Consider the following 17,234-nt stretch of genomic DNA (forward strand, 5'->3'; position numbering starts at 1 on the left):
CTCTGTAAGATGATCTTACCTCCTTTTCTGGCATGAACAATTCATGGTGGGAGAGGACTGCCAATATACATAATGGATTTTTCAAATTGACACTGTCCCCAGTAAGTGACAGTGTACTAGGGAAAACAACATTTCACATATTTCCAAATCCAAGTGTGGATATTAAAAATTACACATTTCCTCAGCATCTTTGTCTTAGGCTTTGTTAAATGTCTCTAGGTGATGTAAACAATCACTGGAACCTTCATTCTGAGCTCTTTATAATTTAGTTGGAGATAAGATCATTTAAAAACTGTTAAATAACCGTATTTGAAAAAATGCTAAATAAATGCTAGACAAAATGACACAGAAATTCTCAACTTTTTAGTTTTAGGAGTGAAATAACAGTAGCAACAACAAAGGTATAACTCAGCTTCTTTAGAAATTGCAGAAGTAAAAATTACATGAAAGTACTTCAACGTCAGCTAATAATGCTCCCTATGAGTTTCACATAAATGCAGATACAACTCAAAGCAGTAGGTATCAGCCGTGTCAACCACTAATCCTAAAGCTTGTTTTGAACAGCCGTTATCTCTCATTTTCCATATCTGGAAATTAGGATGAGCTGAGCACAATATGCTGAGCACAATATCCAGATTGTTATCCAATTCTTACTTCTATAAATATTTAACATACTCTTGACCCTTTGAGGCTGACATCCTACTGTGTGATTTTTTATAATATTGTACACAGCATTCTTAAGTATATTGCATTTAGTGAGGTCTCATAGTAATGACTCTTAGCCATCAAAGTAGCAGGTGTATTCCCTGGGTCACCTGTATTTGCCAGCTGATTCCAAGTGTTTAAGATAAACTCCACCTGGAATTTAAGGACTCTCTCTGTTACTCTTTGGCAGAGGAGCTCAGCCTGCAGTGGGTCCCTTGAAAATCTCATCTGGGGACAACATGTGGCTTCCTCTCTCAAGTTACTCAGAAGTGCTGTTAAATGATTTCACTTTCTATGTCTAGAAAACAGGGACTTGGTGTGATATACTCCTTGGGGTTTATTGGACTTTTGTTATGTTAACTTTAAAAATACTTTTCTCGGTTGCTTTCTTCTTCCCTTTTGAAATAGGGAACGACACGTATCAATAACTTGGGAGGGCACTCTGTCAACTACGCGTTTTTCAAAGATTTAAGACACACTCCACACTCTTCAATGGCTCCTATTCCACTGAGGACTAGTTCTTAACAACAGTGCCCTTTAATAATGACCTGAGAGGTAGTTTGTGAACTGGCCCTTGGTACCTCTCTGCCTTCATCTCCTCCTTTCTCTGCCTCCAACTTATTCAGCATCAGCCACTGTTTCTTGCTGTTCCTCAAACACACTGCTGATCTTCCCAACTTAGAACCCCCGCCCCCCTTTTTTTTACAACACGCTTTTCTCAGACAACCTCATAGCTAACTGCCTTGCCTCCTTTAAGTCTCAGCCATTCTTGCCCATCATGTGCACTCTGTTTAAAGTTGAAATTTTCAGCACAGCACTTACAGCCTTCTTGCACACTCTATCATTTTTTGAATGTATGATTTTATCATCCGTCTTTACTGTTAGAATCTAAGCGTGTAGGTTAATGTCTGGGACATATTAGGTTCTCAGTAAATATTTATTAAAATAATTGTTTCATGCTGGGAATGTATTATAATAGTTGCTTTTCCCAGACCCTCTGAGAATCATGAAACCGACTGCAGACTGAGGCTATTCCTTTGATCTAAACTCACTTCTCTGCAAATGTAGCCTTCAGTCTAAGGCTAAGATCCCTTGCTTAAAATAGTTAAAAGGCTTTCCTTGAATATAAAAGAGATTCTCAGAATCTAAGAAGAGTTGAGATTCTAGGCCTTCCATGGCAAGAAGGCTTATGGGTATTGCTGTGAGGACATGGTAGGACCTCAGGGCTGTGATTCCCCAAAGATGAGCATTTTGCCATCATAGTACAGAAGAGGCAGTGAAAAGAGACAGAACCAGGTGGGCCTGAAGAAACCCTACAGAGAGGCATCGGAGTTTATCCCAGATTGATGAAAACACTAGGCATTGAGCAAAGATTGAGTCTTAAGAATTAGATTTCATTTCCCACTGCCAAGCAAAATGAGAATTCTGAGAGAAAATTAAGTTCATTTAAAGAATGCAGAGGTTTGGGTTTGGATTTTGTTTGTTTTTTGGGTGGTTTTTTTTTTTTTTTTTGGCGGGGCACTAGTTTTGTGGACTGAGATTTACATATCCTAGTTGAAGGCTAAAAATCTACCCCAAGAGTGGCAAATAGGTAAATGATAGCACACAGATACCTCATTGCTGATGACTTGTGCATTTTCCCCTTTCTTCCCATGGTTTCTAGTCATTCTTTCATGCCCAGAGTGTAGGAGTGTCTTGTATATGTGTGTGTGCGTGTGTGTGCCCCATGTTCTAATGCTTTTCATGTCAGTGGGTGCCTGTAATGCTATTTGTTATCTGATAAACTCCTTAACCTATGGACTTGAAATCCTATTTCCGTAGCTCCAGGTTTAAGTCATGTGCCTCGCTTATTGTCTCACAGCACTTTGGTTTTACTGAAAACATTTACTTCCCTAACTCCTTAACTGTAACCATCTTTATATTGTGCTTTTGTTATTTGCTCCATGATGCTCGGAAGATAGATACTATTTGGTGTTGTTTCCGAGATCCTTCAGTGGTAAGTACTTTGAGATGCACTGTTCTTTAAAATAAGCAATAATGTGTTATTTTTAGCAATTAAATAGGAGCAAAGTAGCTTGCTAAGTTGCCACAGAGATAGTCTGCATTCTAATCAGTGTCCAGGGATATTCTAAACCCATACACTTTCTTCTCCATAGAGCTGCCTTTTGACATAGGATACATTTTAACAGCGTGATTCCTATGTTACAAGTTTTTATTTAAAAAATTTCTTTAAATTTTTTTTAATTTAAAAAATGTATTTCCAGTTTTAGGAAATATAAGACTTAGTGGTGAGCAACTGATAATTCATGCAATGAAAGTTCCGGAATGAGCCAGGAGAAGCAGAGACTCCAGGAGCTGTAGCTGGAGAAGGCTGGAGGCTGCTTACCGCCAGCACAGCCTCAGTTAAACTCACCTTCCTTCAGTACTCTTTCCAGTTTCGCACACCCGTGTGCTTTGCGTTGGTTCCACATACGTGTGGATCTCTAACCAAAGGGGACACGGAAAAAAATCCTAGGGAAAGATTCTGATCACAAGGTAGCATTGACCCAAAGTGGAAGCATACGATGATCGCCCAGATTCAAATACCTACCCATCCTTTGAGCAGGGGTCTGGAGGCTCTGGGGCTGGAGCCCTCCACTCTGCTGGGGGAAGGGGCGGGGGAAGAAGTTCCCCAAACAAAATGAGGTGTCCTTGTCAGAAGAAAGTAAAAGATGTTAGAGAGATTAAAACAGGTATGCATTCCCCTAGATGTCGAAATGTAATATCCCCAAATTTCTAGAGATCCCAGGAGCAACACATATTAAGTCAATTTAATTTAGAATTTCGTTCATAGTATTCTGCCTTTGGAATAAATTGAATCGCTTCCAATCAAGAGGAAGATTTAAAAGGATTATCTTATTCATTGTTTCTCAAATCCTGTCTTTATATGGAAGCTTAGGGGGAACTGGAATGACTCCCAGTGAGAACAACTCTTATTGAGTTATTCCACTTTTAAATCCAAAAATTACTTTGGAAATAGACCTGAATAAAATTCTGTAGTCGTCCAATGGAACACCCCTAACAGGGTAATTATAACACCTCCTGAGGCTACCAGGAACCAAATCCATTTAAGCAGTTACTTGAGCATCTAGTTCCTTTCTACTTCTTTCTAATGGAAAACAATTGGTTAGCTGGGCAGCTATAATGCACCTTTCCCAATATACTGGTTTTCATTTTTAAAGCCAATCTTTCCCACTGGAAACTGTGTCTGAAGGAAATAGCTTTAAACAATGATATGCTCTTCTTGGGTCCATATTCCTTAGCGATCTGTGTTTACTAATGCAGTTCAAGAGATTTCAAAGGTATTTAAGTTAATGTGGGAAAAGTAAATGGCATTTCTCATCTCCTCCCTTTATTTCACTATGGAAATGAATGTGGTAGCCATTCTAAAATGGCTAACTATTTTTTAGTGTGAAATAAATGGATGCTGACTGGTGGCAAAAAGACCAGTACAAGGTGATTTTGAAATCACTGTGGGAAGTGATGAACATTGATAACAGGGTGTAGAGTCAGTAGAAATGGAAAGGAAGACGCAGTCTAATCATTTATAAAAGTAATATGGGTGTTTCTACAAAATCTCATAATAACAAAGAGCATGTCATAAATACATATATTGATAAGAAAAAAGTGATTTAAGAGGTGCTAAGATTCCAAAGTGGAGGATATATTAAAAAATACAAATAGATATAAAATACAATGCTAGAGAGAATATTAAGTAACAGAATTCTGCATTGATAAACATGAATGGATGACCAAGATCAACCAGAGAGGAGAAAAACAACACAAACATGGACTCAAATGGACAAATGGACAAATTGGACACAGAAATCAGAATATCAACCAAATGATCAATCAAGTGTGAGATTATAACAGACTTAATTTGGATATGAAAGAGCTCAGATATTGTGCCAATCACAGGTCTTTCTTACTATATTTATTAGGAGGTATTATAGCTGTCGTAAGCAGTCCAAGGCATCTGAGAAAAGGCCTAACGTAAGAGAGCAAAAGTAAGGACAATTCTAAGGTGAAAAACAATTGGTATAAATTAAAATAGAAATTCTTGGGGCTTTCAGAAAAATACCTTTGCAAAATGTGTTCTTCATAACAAATACATGATTAAGTTGCCAGAGGGCCTAGGCATAAAGTGAAGATCACTATTAAGAGAGTATACAAGAGGGGCGCCTGGGTGGCTCAGTCGGTTAAGCGTCCGACTTCAGCTCAGGTCACGATCTCTCGGTCTGTGAGTTCGAGCCCTGCGTCGGGCTCTGGGATGATGGCTCAGAGCCTGGAGCCTGTTTCTGATTCTGTGTCTCCCTCTCTCTGCCCCTCCCCCGTTCATGCTCTGTCTCTCTCTGTCTCAAAAATAAATAAACGTTAAAAAAAATTAAAAAAAAGAGAGTATACAAGAAAATAAATAAGCAAGCAAGTATTAATAAAGAATATGTAAAATAAATAAATCCAATATACTTCCTCCCTCCCTTTTCCTTCTTTTATTTATTTTTTTTTAATTTTTTAATGTTTATTTTTGAGAGAGAGAGAGAGAGAGAATGAATAGGGGAAGGGCAGAGAGAGAGAAGGAGACACAGAATCTGAGGCAGGATCCAGGCTCTGAGCTGTCAGCACAGAGCCTGATGTGGGGCTTGAACTCATGAACTGTGAGAACATGACCTGAACCGAAGTCAGATGCCCAACAGATGAGCCACCCAAGTGCTCCTTTCTTTCCCTTCTTTTGGAAGTGAACATACTCTTTAAAAATATTTGAGTAAAGAAACAGAAATTTAAGGATGTGGTATACAAATATAAGGGTTATAACAGAATAAGAAATTAAATAAGTAATTATATTGTTAGCAAAGATTTAGAATTATAGTATGGAACTATGATAAGTGTCGACTTCTATGGAAGGATATAGATCATGTTTAATATTGACAAATTACCAAACAGGTATATACATGTAACGTTTGTACTTCTTACGATAATTATCTGAGGTCCTAAAACCAGACTATTTCATAGTGTCTCTGGGTGGAAGACAGTAGACTTTTATTTTCATGTTCTATCCTTCAGAACTGACTAGATTTTATGATCCAGCACATGCCTTTCTCTTTTAGATAAAGCAAATTAAAAATAGTGAAATGAAATGATATCCATAAAGTATCATTGAAAAGATGAGTGCTACGCTCAAACGATGATGAACACAATTGCTTTTTACTATTGCTCATGCTTACTATCACCAGTGCTACTGGCCCAATACTCATATATTCTCACCGGATGTCATTACCTATTGGTCTGCAAGCATATAAAGCAATGGTTTTACTCCTTCAACAGCTTTTCCTGTAGGAGTCTGGCACAAGCACCCAGCTACTATCTCATCATAAGTAGTAATGATCTGTGTGAAGAAAGCAGTGACCTCTAGATGACAGATCTCGTTGTATTTCTTCCGGCATTAAAAAATTCACAGTAAAGAAGATATGTCACTTCTGGTGAATCTAAAAACCAATGTTGGGCTATTATAATTTCTTTAAAATAAATACATCAGGTATGATGCTTAGAAGGACCAGACAGAAGCCTGCATCATCAGCATTCAGGGAGAGATTTCCCTACCACTCATTCCATCCTTTAGGACATATTAGGTTTTGTTTTTTTTTTTCCCTCTGGGATATAGGCTAGGACTTGGTTAAGCCATCCAGCTTCTCCTTTTCCCAGGAGATAAAAGGAAGAGGGGATAAAGTGCAGCTGGACTGTTTCTACATCAAAGAGAGTATGGAGAGAATTCTTAAAGACTGTTCTGATTTTCTTTGCTTGGGAAAAAGGGAAATGAAACTCATGCCAAAGCTGAAAAATTGGTCTGTAAAGCACACTCTTCAGAGTGAAAGATACTACTTATTTCTTCTGGTATTCCAGAGTTCCATACTTGACTTCATGAAACAGTTGGATCGACAGTAACAACACAAATGCCCCTGTTGATAGGAAATTGACATGGCACGGATGAAGCAATTAGGCATGCTGATGTATGTAGGAATCACAAGGAAGTAGAATCATGTGCATTGATAGCCACTGGTGGCAGTGACCTTAAGTGAGGTCCATTGTACAAATAGAGCCTTGATAACAGGATGAACCGCTGCTATGCACATTCTGTTTATTTAAGCAATGCTGGCTCCAGACGCAATCTATTGATTTCTCCCCTGAAACTGAAGTAGCAGTGGGTAAGCCAGGTTTCAAGAAAATCATTTCCTATCCTTGTTCATCTTAAGCGAGCACTGTTGGACTTTTAAAGTGTATGGTGTCTTGGGTTCCAGGATGTTTTGTTTGTTTGTTTGTTTGTTTGGTAAGGGAGGGTTGGTACAGTAGAGTGTTGTTCTCTATTTTCTATAAACTAGTTCACTATTTTACTCTTTCATTCCACTCCTGCAAGTCCTTTGTGTCAACAACTGGAGTATAATGAGTACTCGAGTTGATCATGCCAAGAGTACTCCTTAGGGAGTTTCAAGATGAGTGGCTATTCCTCCTGCTATCTGAGGTGCCCTTCAAGACTAAGGTGAGAAATCAGATTCTGGAAGCAGCAAAGAGAGGATTGCCATGTTTGATGATGGTTAACCTGGTACTGATCTTATGGAATCAGTCAGAGGTATTCTAGAGGTAGTAAATAAAGGTGAAGAATTTTAAAATTCTAGGAATTCACATGGGGCTTATTTCAATTTGCTGTGTATTGGTACCATTAAGGAAGTTGAGACTATCCAGCAGCCGTCAACTACTATGCATAATCAGCACATGCTTGGACAATAACTATTATGTTTTGGTTACCTAGTAAGCCAGAAGCTTTTAGCAAATAATCTCTATATTTAATCACTTTCTAAGGTAAATATTATTTGTCTGATATACAAGATGAGGAAACTAAAGCTCAGCAAGTGTAAGTATGTGCTTAAGGTGACATAGCTCCTAAGTACCTAATCTAAGTTTCAAGTTAGGATATTGTATCCTAAAGCCCTTTCTCTTCTCGCTATACTGTGTGGATATCAGGTAATCATGTATTTTAGCAATGGTCTTTGCATATGATGCCTTTTCTTCCCTTTGAACTTGTAGTATCATCAACCAATCTGGCCTGTGGAAAGTTAAGATGTGAGGTGTCTGGGAGTTACCAGATTTTGAGCTTTAAATGCAAGCATTCCATGAATGGTGGCTCCAGAGGACATCTGACATCCCTGTTCTCCTCCTACTTGCTTTTCTTATATTCAAAAGCAAGTCAATGTGTGTGATAATGATACATCTAATTTATGGGGAACCTGAGTGGCTCAGTTGGTTAAACTCCAACTCTTGATTTTGGCCAGGACATGGTCTCACGGTCTTTGGGTTCCATCCCTGCATTGGGTTGTGTGCTGACAGTGGGGAGCTTGCTTGGGATTCTCTGTCTCTACCCCTCTCTCTGCCCTTCCCCTGCCTGCACTCTCTCTCTCTTTCAAAATAAATAACTAAACTTAAAAAAAAAATTTCTACATCTAGTGATAAGTTCTATTTATGTTAAAAGAGTTCAAATAATATTTTAAAGAATACCAATCTAAAATATATTGTATGTGTATTGTGTTCTTACAATCAAGATATATATATATATATATATATATATATATATATTTTTTTTGCTGTTATGGCTGTCATTTAAAAGAATTAACACCTCATCTTGACAGACATTTTTATTAAATTTTTTTAATGTTTATTTATTTTTGAGAGAGAGAGACAGAGTGTGAACCGGGGAGGGTCAGAGAGAGAGGGAAACACAGAATCCAAAGCAGGCTCCAGGCTCCGAGCTGTCAGCACAGAGCCTGACGCGAGGCCCAAACTCGCAAACTGTGAGATCATGACCTGAGCCGAAGTCAGACACCCAACTGACTGAGCCACCCAGGTGTCTCATTGACAGATATATTTTAATAAAGCTCTTCTACACCTGACCTTTTTAGTAAGTTATTTATTAATTGATTTATAGACATAGCATTGAAAAGTTGAGGTGCATTGCTTTCTCTCCCCGGTCCAACCCCCACCTATGGGGCTGTGCCACTCTCACTCAGAGCTCCCGGCTCCTGCCAAGCTAGTGCCACTGCAGTCTCTCTCCAGCCATAGTCATGATCATCTACCAGGACCTCATCAGCTGTGATGAGATGGTCTCTGACATCTACAAGATCCTGGAGATCATGGAAAGGCTGTGCCTGGAAATGGAGAGGAAGATGGTCAGTAGGACAGAGGGTAACATTGATGACTCACTTGTTGGTGGAAATGCCTCCATTGAAGACCCCGGAGGTGAAGGCACTGAGAGCAGTCATTGCTGGTGTTGATATTGTCATGAACCATCACTTGCGGGAAACTACATTCACAAAAGAAGCCTACAAGAAGTACATCAAAGATAACATGAAATAAACCAAAGGGAAAGAACTTGAACAACAGATCAGAAAAAGTAAAACCTTTTATGCAGGCTGCAGAACAAATCAAGCACATCCTTGTTCATTTCCAAAACTACCATTCTCTATGAAAACCTTAGTCCAGATAGTGTGGCTGTTCCGCTGGACTATCATGAGGATGGTGTGACCCCATCTATGATTGTCTTTAAGGATGGTTTAGAAATGGAAAAAATGTTAATGAATTTGGCTATTAGATTGGATGTATCACCTATTATCTGTCATAACTGACTTCTGCCCATCCACACAACACCAAGACTTGGACAAACGGGACTGATGTCATCTTGAGCTCTTCATTTATCTTGACTTTGATTTATCTTGGCTTTGTTTTTAAGAAAAAAATATCATGTCATATAGGTTGTCTGAAAATGAAATGCATTTAAACTCATTTGACAGAATGCCTCTTAGTTTAATACATATTTAAATCCATCTGTCCTGGAGAAGCTAGACCCTAATCGTAGACTACTGCTAGAAAGCATAAGACTACTTGCACATAACTGCTCAAGTGAAAACTACTTCTGGGAATGGAATATAAAACAAGAATCAAAAGTCTTAATTCTGAGTTCAAGTAAAGGGGAAAGACCATGCTTATAGCTGTGCCTACATTGAAGTGGACTCCTTACCCATTTCATCACCTACAAATGGAAGTAATTAACTGTGAAAGAGATTATCAAAGGAGTCAAATGAGACTAATACAGGTGTAAGCAAAAGAAAAAAAGTTGAGATACATTGTGTAGTAAGCCCCTATCTCATAAAGGAAGTTGAATAGGAAAACAGTCTATATGTAGCCCCCAGAATTGAAATATTAAGCCATCCATTGCTTGGACAGATATTAATTGACTCAAACATTTTCTAGCAAAAGGTATTCTATATTCAAAAGTCAGACATTTTATTGAAATATTTATAAAATATAATTTTAGTAAAGGCTAATAAATTTACACAGCACCAATTTAAACAAAATATGATTATGTTAGGATACGTAAATTTGACATTGAATATACTTATACTTCCATTTTTTTGTATGTGGAGACAACTCTGTTAAAATAATGAAACACCAAAATCATTTATGGGAAAAGTCCCAGTTGCTGCATGAAAACAAGTTAGTTCTATATCCAAACAAACAAACATACAAACAGATAAAAGAATCATCCAAAATAAAAAGTTTAAATTTTAACAGTCTATAGTTTTATTTATTCATTCGTTCATTCACTCATTTATTATTTTTTGTTTTAGAGAGAGAGCGAGCGTGTGAGTGAGAAGAGAGGCAGAGGGAGGGAGAGAGAATCTTAGCAGACTCCATGCTCAGTGAGGAGCTCAACATGGGGCTCATTCCTATGACCTTGGGATCATGACCTGAGCCAAAATCAAGAGTTGGATGCCCAACTGGCTGAGCCACTCAAGAGGTCCTGAAGTTTTTTTTTTTAACATATTAAGAACCTGATGAGAATGACTTGTATAATATTTATAATCATATTTTAATTTTAAAAGATGGCCACCAAATTCTTAAAAAAATGGCTGTACCATTTGCCAATGAGCAATATAAAAATGTCTTACTCTTCTTGTATCTATAGAAGTTCATATAGATAGTACCTTCTAACATGTAGTATTATAACTACAACTGTATAATTTCATGGTGATTTATTTCTAAAAGTGTGTTTTATCTAAATAGTATCAATTACACTGAACTGGGATATAAAAGGCCTTCAGGTCATTCCGTATTGCAAAGCTATAGGCAATGGTCAATAATAAAAATTGTTATTTGTGCAAATTATGTGAATTAAGTTGTCAAAGAGATATGTGAATTCTTACTAAAGAAATCACTGTTCTTAAATGACTTTAAGTGCAAGTGACTTCTATTTTTATGAGGTATTAGCTCAGAAAATCAAACTGCCATTTAATTTTGCTCTGGTGATCCTATTGTCTTCATTTCATGTCCTTCTTGGGATACATTTTTCTCTGTATTTTTGAAGATTTATTCATGAACTCCCATTAGCATTAATAGGGGTTGTATAACTCTATCCCCTACACAGCCAGTGGTAAATGAAATCCCTTTGGCATAATTTTCAGGCATTTAAATGAGTCTCGGGTTTTATAAAATACAATTATGGTGCAATGTTACTAATGTAAATACCGAGAAGATATGGGAGAGGGAATTAAAGGTGCCCTTTATAATGACACATGAGAGGCCACACTTTCTCAAATTGAAAGACACAATGGAGAGAACTTGTCACATTATCCATCTGATGATCACTAGTTTGGGGAATAGTCCTACCTAACATGGAATTAATAGATATTAAATCCAAAATCTGACTTAACCATCAGTTCACATAGCTTTTTTTTTCAATACTAGAAACAATGGCAAAAAATTTTATTGCTGTTGATTCACTTTTTAATCTGCAGGTATCGTATTTACAGCTTACCTTGCTTCCAAAAGACTGTAATTAGTTACAGAGTTGTTTAATTTGAGTACCCCAATGTTAGGAGAGTTCTATAATTTCCAGTAAGAAGGTTACACATAATGATAAGCCATCTGGAAGTAGGGCACATGCAATTTGTAGTGCTAAAGTTGTCAAGCTTTGAAGATATCAAGAATGGGAACTTTTTTTCTGTACTTAAAACATATGCTAGGATGGGGCGCCTGGGTGGCTTGGTCGGTTGAGCGTCCAGCTTCGGCTCAGGTCATGATCTCACGGTCCGTGAGTTCGAGCCCTGCGTTGGGCTCTGTGCTGACAGCTCAGAGCCTGGAGCCTGTTTCAGGTTCTGTGTCTCCCTCTCTCTCTGCCCCTCCCCTGTTCGTGCTCTGTCTCTTTCTGAATCAAAAATAAATAAACGTTAAAAAAAAAAACATATGCTAGGCACCTAATATAAGGTAAAATTTGGTTTCTGCCTTGTAAATAAGTGCACCGCATATTACGAATACAATACAGATATATCAGGAAATCATACCTTTCATAAATTTTGTCCTTATCTCCTATCACTCTTCCTTTAATGCCACTGTTGGTCATTTGTGTCGTTGTATCTCCAAGGAATATTAAAAATATCTTCAGGAGCTTTTTATAAAAATGAACTGGAAGCAACCTACTGGTTGTTTACAAGTCAGAAAGGAGCAACATGCTAAGATCATAACACCTTAGTGAGACTCTTCTACCAGAAAATCCAGCCAAGAATCCATATTTGTTGGCATGGAACATGTTGCACACTGGGAGAAGTGAGACCACAGGGTTAAACAGGGAGGGTATTGGAAGGGGTAGAAGGAACGTCTCTGACCACTGCTTCCCACTGAATTTGAAGCTGGCTCTGCTCTCAGTAGTGGCTAGAGATGACAATCAGAACCCATCTCATTGGTTCATGTCAGTGATTGCTTCATAGTGCTGGGCTATGAGGGGCAGGTTTTTGATTTAGACAGACCTGGATTAGTGCCCTTTATCTTTACAGAAATAAGTGAAACCTTCCAAACCTCATTTTGCGAATCCATAATTGTTGATAGTTTTTACCACTGAAGAAGACAATGGATGAGGTGGCACCTGGTGTGATACTTGGCATGTCATGATGCTCTCTTGCATCAAGGCAGAAGTTTTCTGGAACTGGCAGCTACCATTACCAGCGGTGAGATTTGGTTTTTTGTATTACAACTACAGATTTAAGAAAAAAGGTAGTCTTAAGCTGGACACACACCATGTTTGAACTTAAACTAGTTTCATCTCATAAATAATTTTAAATGAATTTATGTATGTTTTGGTATTTAATGAAGAATGTCAGTTTTGGTGGCATTCTCTCCTTATGTGCTGCCCTACCCTTTCTATGGTGGGTATCCCCGTGGTTCTTTACCCACAGCAGCTATCCGAGATCATGATATTTTGGAATGCATTTGAATTGCAGTCATCACTAGAAGTCCACTGTAACAGGCTCAGAGTGTTATGAGAAGTGTGCATAAAATGCCGCACGATGATATCACATAATTTGTCTTTAGATCAGGTAAGCTTAATTATATTTTTGAGTGAAAAAGCCTGAATTCCTGTTACAGTTATGGTCTCATGTTTATTTTCTTCACTCTACTCTTCTGAAACCCATGGTGTTTGGAGAAAACTAACCTGTCAGCTTTTAAAGATGAATTAGGTGAATTACGGATATCTGTTTCAACAAATAGATCTTGAATTCTTATTATTTTCCAAAATGAATATGAGGTCTTTGTGCCCATCTAATCAGCACAAGTGATGTTTAAGTTGTTTTGGGGGGGTCCATTGATTCTAAGGAACACTCTCTGGGTCACACAGGTAACATGGAAGAACCAAGATATGGCCAACGTTCTATTAGGTGTTTTTCTGGAAATATGTTAATCTCTGCTGAGTCCACTTGCAGGAAAGCACACACACCCATACACAAAAACAGATTTATTAACAAACACATGGGAAGCTTGGTCCCTCAGGATTTGATTCTTAGGGATGGCACGATTTTACCCATAACATGAATAACAATTTTACCCACACCCTTCAAGGAAAACCCTCCCCCCTCTGTTTGTCTGCTTAAACAAAATTGAACTTGCTTCTAACACCGTGAAGGTTTTCAGGTTGTGCAGTCCCTACTTCAGAGACAGACTGAAAGGATTTGAAGAGCATAAGTGCTTGAAAGAGAAAAGTCTAATTAATTTCCTTGTCAAATCCTTAATTTCAGTACTATGATTGTAAGAGATTCTCCCACTTCTTTTCTTTTAACTCTTTCTGTCCCAGTTTGTGGTTATGAAAGTCCTCATGAATTACTATGGTATTTCAACAGCTGCATATGAGGGCTGGAGAAACATTCCAATATTAGATGATTCAAATGACCCTTACGTTTGTATATATGTAAATCTAAACCAGAGTTCAGTAAACTCTATTCCACTGTCTTTACCTGGAAGCAGTTTCTTTTGGTAAAACAGCCATTCTCATTCATTTATGTATCATCCACACTACTTTCACGTTACATGGACAGAGTTGAGTAGTTGTAACAGAACACTATGACCCTGACCCTCAAATATTTACAGTATGTTTTCATAAAAAGTTTGGCAGCCCCTAAATAAATGTACATAAAGGGTATTACTAATTTTTATATTGGCCACTAGATATACAGTTCATGTTAGAATCACAGTTTCCTCGTTAGAAAATAATTATATTTATTTTAGTCTTAATTACATGAAACTAAACTTCATATGAATAAGTTTGCTTAACTTTTTATGTTCCTCACTTATAATTTCTATGTTGTCTATGAAAATGAGTAGAAAATTTTGAATATTTTAGAAGAAAATACTTTAAAAAATTTTTGAGTTTATTTATTTATTTTGAGAGAGAGTGAGGACAAGCAGGTGAGGGGCAGAGAGAGAAGGAGAGAGAATCCAACGCAGGCTCCATATCGTCAGTGCAGAGGCTGCTGCGGGGCTGGAACCCACAAACCATGAGATCATGACCTGAGTCAAAATCAAGAGACGGACGCTCAAATGATGGAGCCACCCAGGCGCCCATGGAAGAAAATATTTTAAGCATTAAGAATAATTTTGATTAAAAAAATTAAAATAAGTCTACTAAGTTTTGATTAGAATATTACTCAGAGTTTTGCCCTTTGAATAATGCTATGCTTTATGTTTAATCCTTTAAATCACTGGGAATGAGTACAAGCGTAGTTACAGAAAAATAAAAAAGTATGCATGTGAAGCTCAGAAAAGAATGAAGGTGAAATGAAAAATAGAAATTTTGACATTATGACGATATATTTTATCAAGATAGGGGTAGAGCGTACTTATTAAGTAGTTTGTTGGCTCAATTTAGAACTTTGTTTATTCAGGCCTATAATAAGTGGGCCTCCGCCTGTGCTCTTGGCCCAGGGCATGCAAATGTCTGCAGTGAGCCTGATCAGGAATTAGCTGCTTTGGGGTGTCTGGATCTGGGTGTATCACCCTAAATTTCATCCGCTTGTCTAGTAAGCGTGAACCAACCCTAATCGTGGCAGGCTTGTTGATCAAAAGGCAGATCCTCTCAGCCTTTTATTGACAGTCACACTTGACATTTGGAAGTATCATCAAAGATAAAATTGGTCCTAATGCTTCATATTTTCCTTGTTTTTCCGTAATTGTGCACCTGCTATTTGGGTAAAGGCGCTGTTATTTTTAGTAACTAGGATTTATACAGCCTTTCTGACTAAAATGTTAACTTGGGATTGAAAAGCCATGTTTTCTAAGAGAATATACAATACTATACAACATAGTCAAAGGAATGTATCTGGTTTCCTAGGTATGCTCTAAAAAGCACATATGACGCTTTTCTCCAGTCAGTGAAATTAAGCTCCTGTTTGCTTCTTTATTTCAGCGTTAGGAGAAAATGACTGTGTTCAGTTTAAGCAAATACAGATGATGACATTAAAATACTGGCCATGGTTATTTGCAAAGTTCCCTCGTTTGGGGGAGGGGCACACCGGAAAGCCCATCAACAAGATAGGCAGTCATGCTTCAGAAGTGAAGCAGAGGTAAGAGAGGCCCTTGTGATTGCGGATATGGGGGAGTGTGCCTTCTGGAGAGGACGGTGTGAATCAAGAAAAGCTACTAGCTTTGAAATTGCAGAAGCTCCCCTTCAAAACTGACCTTGCAGGCGAACTTTCTCAGTATAACACAGAGCAGGGCAGTAAAGTTTATTAACCTAACAATTACTGTTTCTTCCCGGCAACACTGGTTACAACTAATTTGAAATAAACCTAAAAGTATGTGCTTCCAACAAGGGCATTTTAGAACCACATGGGCACACATTCTCTGACATACTTTGAACAACTCCGTTAAAACTATAAGCTTTTCAGGGTGCCTGGGTGCCTCGGGTGGTTAGGTGTCTGACTTCAGCTCAGGTCATGATTTCACTGTTCCTGAGTTTGAGCTCCACCTTAGGCTCTGTGCTGACAGTTCAGAGCCTGGAGCCTGCTTTGGATTCTGTGTCTCCCACTCCCTCTGCCCCTCCCCTGATCATGCTCTGTCTCTCTCAAAAATAAAAAATAAAAACTTTAAAGAAAATAAAAAAAAAAAACCTATAAGCTTTTCTTAAAGCCTCTGTAATCCTCTCCATTGGACGATTTATCTGCTTCTACCTCTAGTTGGGTTCTGCAGCTTTGTACTGATTTAACTCACTTAATCAAAACACATAGCACTTTCACTTTAGAGATATATTATCCTCCTTGTCTAAGTGAGGGCTTCCTGGCTGTCCCAAGTTCCCACAAAGGCTATTCATCTCCTCAGCACAAGGTACACTGTGAATTTAACTCATCAACTAAAACCGAGGTAATTTCCCTGCTTGTTTCTATTTTTTTTTTTGTCCAAACACGAAAAGGACCAAAGAAGTTCCCTCTGAGTATTTCTGCTTTCTGCTTGACATCTCTGAAGCTCAAGAATATTTAAAATGAACTTGGGAATCCCTTTTCACTTCACTCCTGATCTCTATATTCAATTTGTCTATTTACTAGTCTCTGTGTTCAGTTTAATTCAATCAACTTTTGTCATTTAATGTGAGCTCCGCGTTGCCCTCTTTTTTTTCCTTTCTGCTGCCTTCAACCTGTTTAGCCAAAGTTAGCATTGTCTTCATCTTACAGGACTGCAATTGCCTCCTGACTAGTTGCTGGCTTCTGGTTTTGCTCCCAGTCAGCCTTTTTTTCCCAGTCAGCCAAATCAGTTTTTGTTTTTTTAATGTTTATTCATTTTTGAGAGAGAAAGGGACAGTGTGAGTGGGGGACAGAGAGAGAGAGAGAGAGACAGAGTCTGAAGCAGCCTCCAGGCTCTGAGCTGTGAGCACAGAGCCTGATGTGGGGCTTGAACCCACGAACTGCAAGATCATGACCTGAGCCGAAGTCAGATACTGAATCAACTGAGCTACTCAGGCGCCCCACCAGATTAGTCTTTTAAGAAATTATCTCCTTGAACTTCAGTGTCTTTCCTTCACCTTCAAATGAGATCTTTTAACACTGAGATAGACTCTAATGTCTATAGGGCCTCAATGCCTCACATCAAAAATCTTCTCCAACTTTATCTCAGACATTCTTCCCTTTTGA

The 17,234-nt window shown here is 38.2% G+C and overlaps 1 long non-coding RNA gene across 1 annotated transcript; it reads left to right on the plus strand.

Annotated features, from left to right (window-relative positions):
- Positions 1–102: 102 nt before the first annotated feature.
- LOC125175601 (uncharacterized) lies at positions 103–15,470 on the plus strand. The gene is made up of 5 exons (XR_007155893.1): positions 103–113; positions 8,845–8,961; positions 9,579–9,589; positions 12,490–12,491; positions 15,458–15,470. It is a non-coding gene; the product is annotated as an uncharacterized LOC125175601 (long non-coding RNA).
- Positions 15,471–17,234: the final 1,764 nt, after the last annotated feature.

This window comes from Prionailurus viverrinus, chromosome C2 (genome assembly GCF_022837055.1).
Source record: "Prionailurus viverrinus isolate Anna chromosome C2, UM_Priviv_1.0, whole genome shotgun sequence".
NCBI lineage: Eukaryota > Metazoa > Chordata > Mammalia > Carnivora > Felidae > Prionailurus > Prionailurus viverrinus.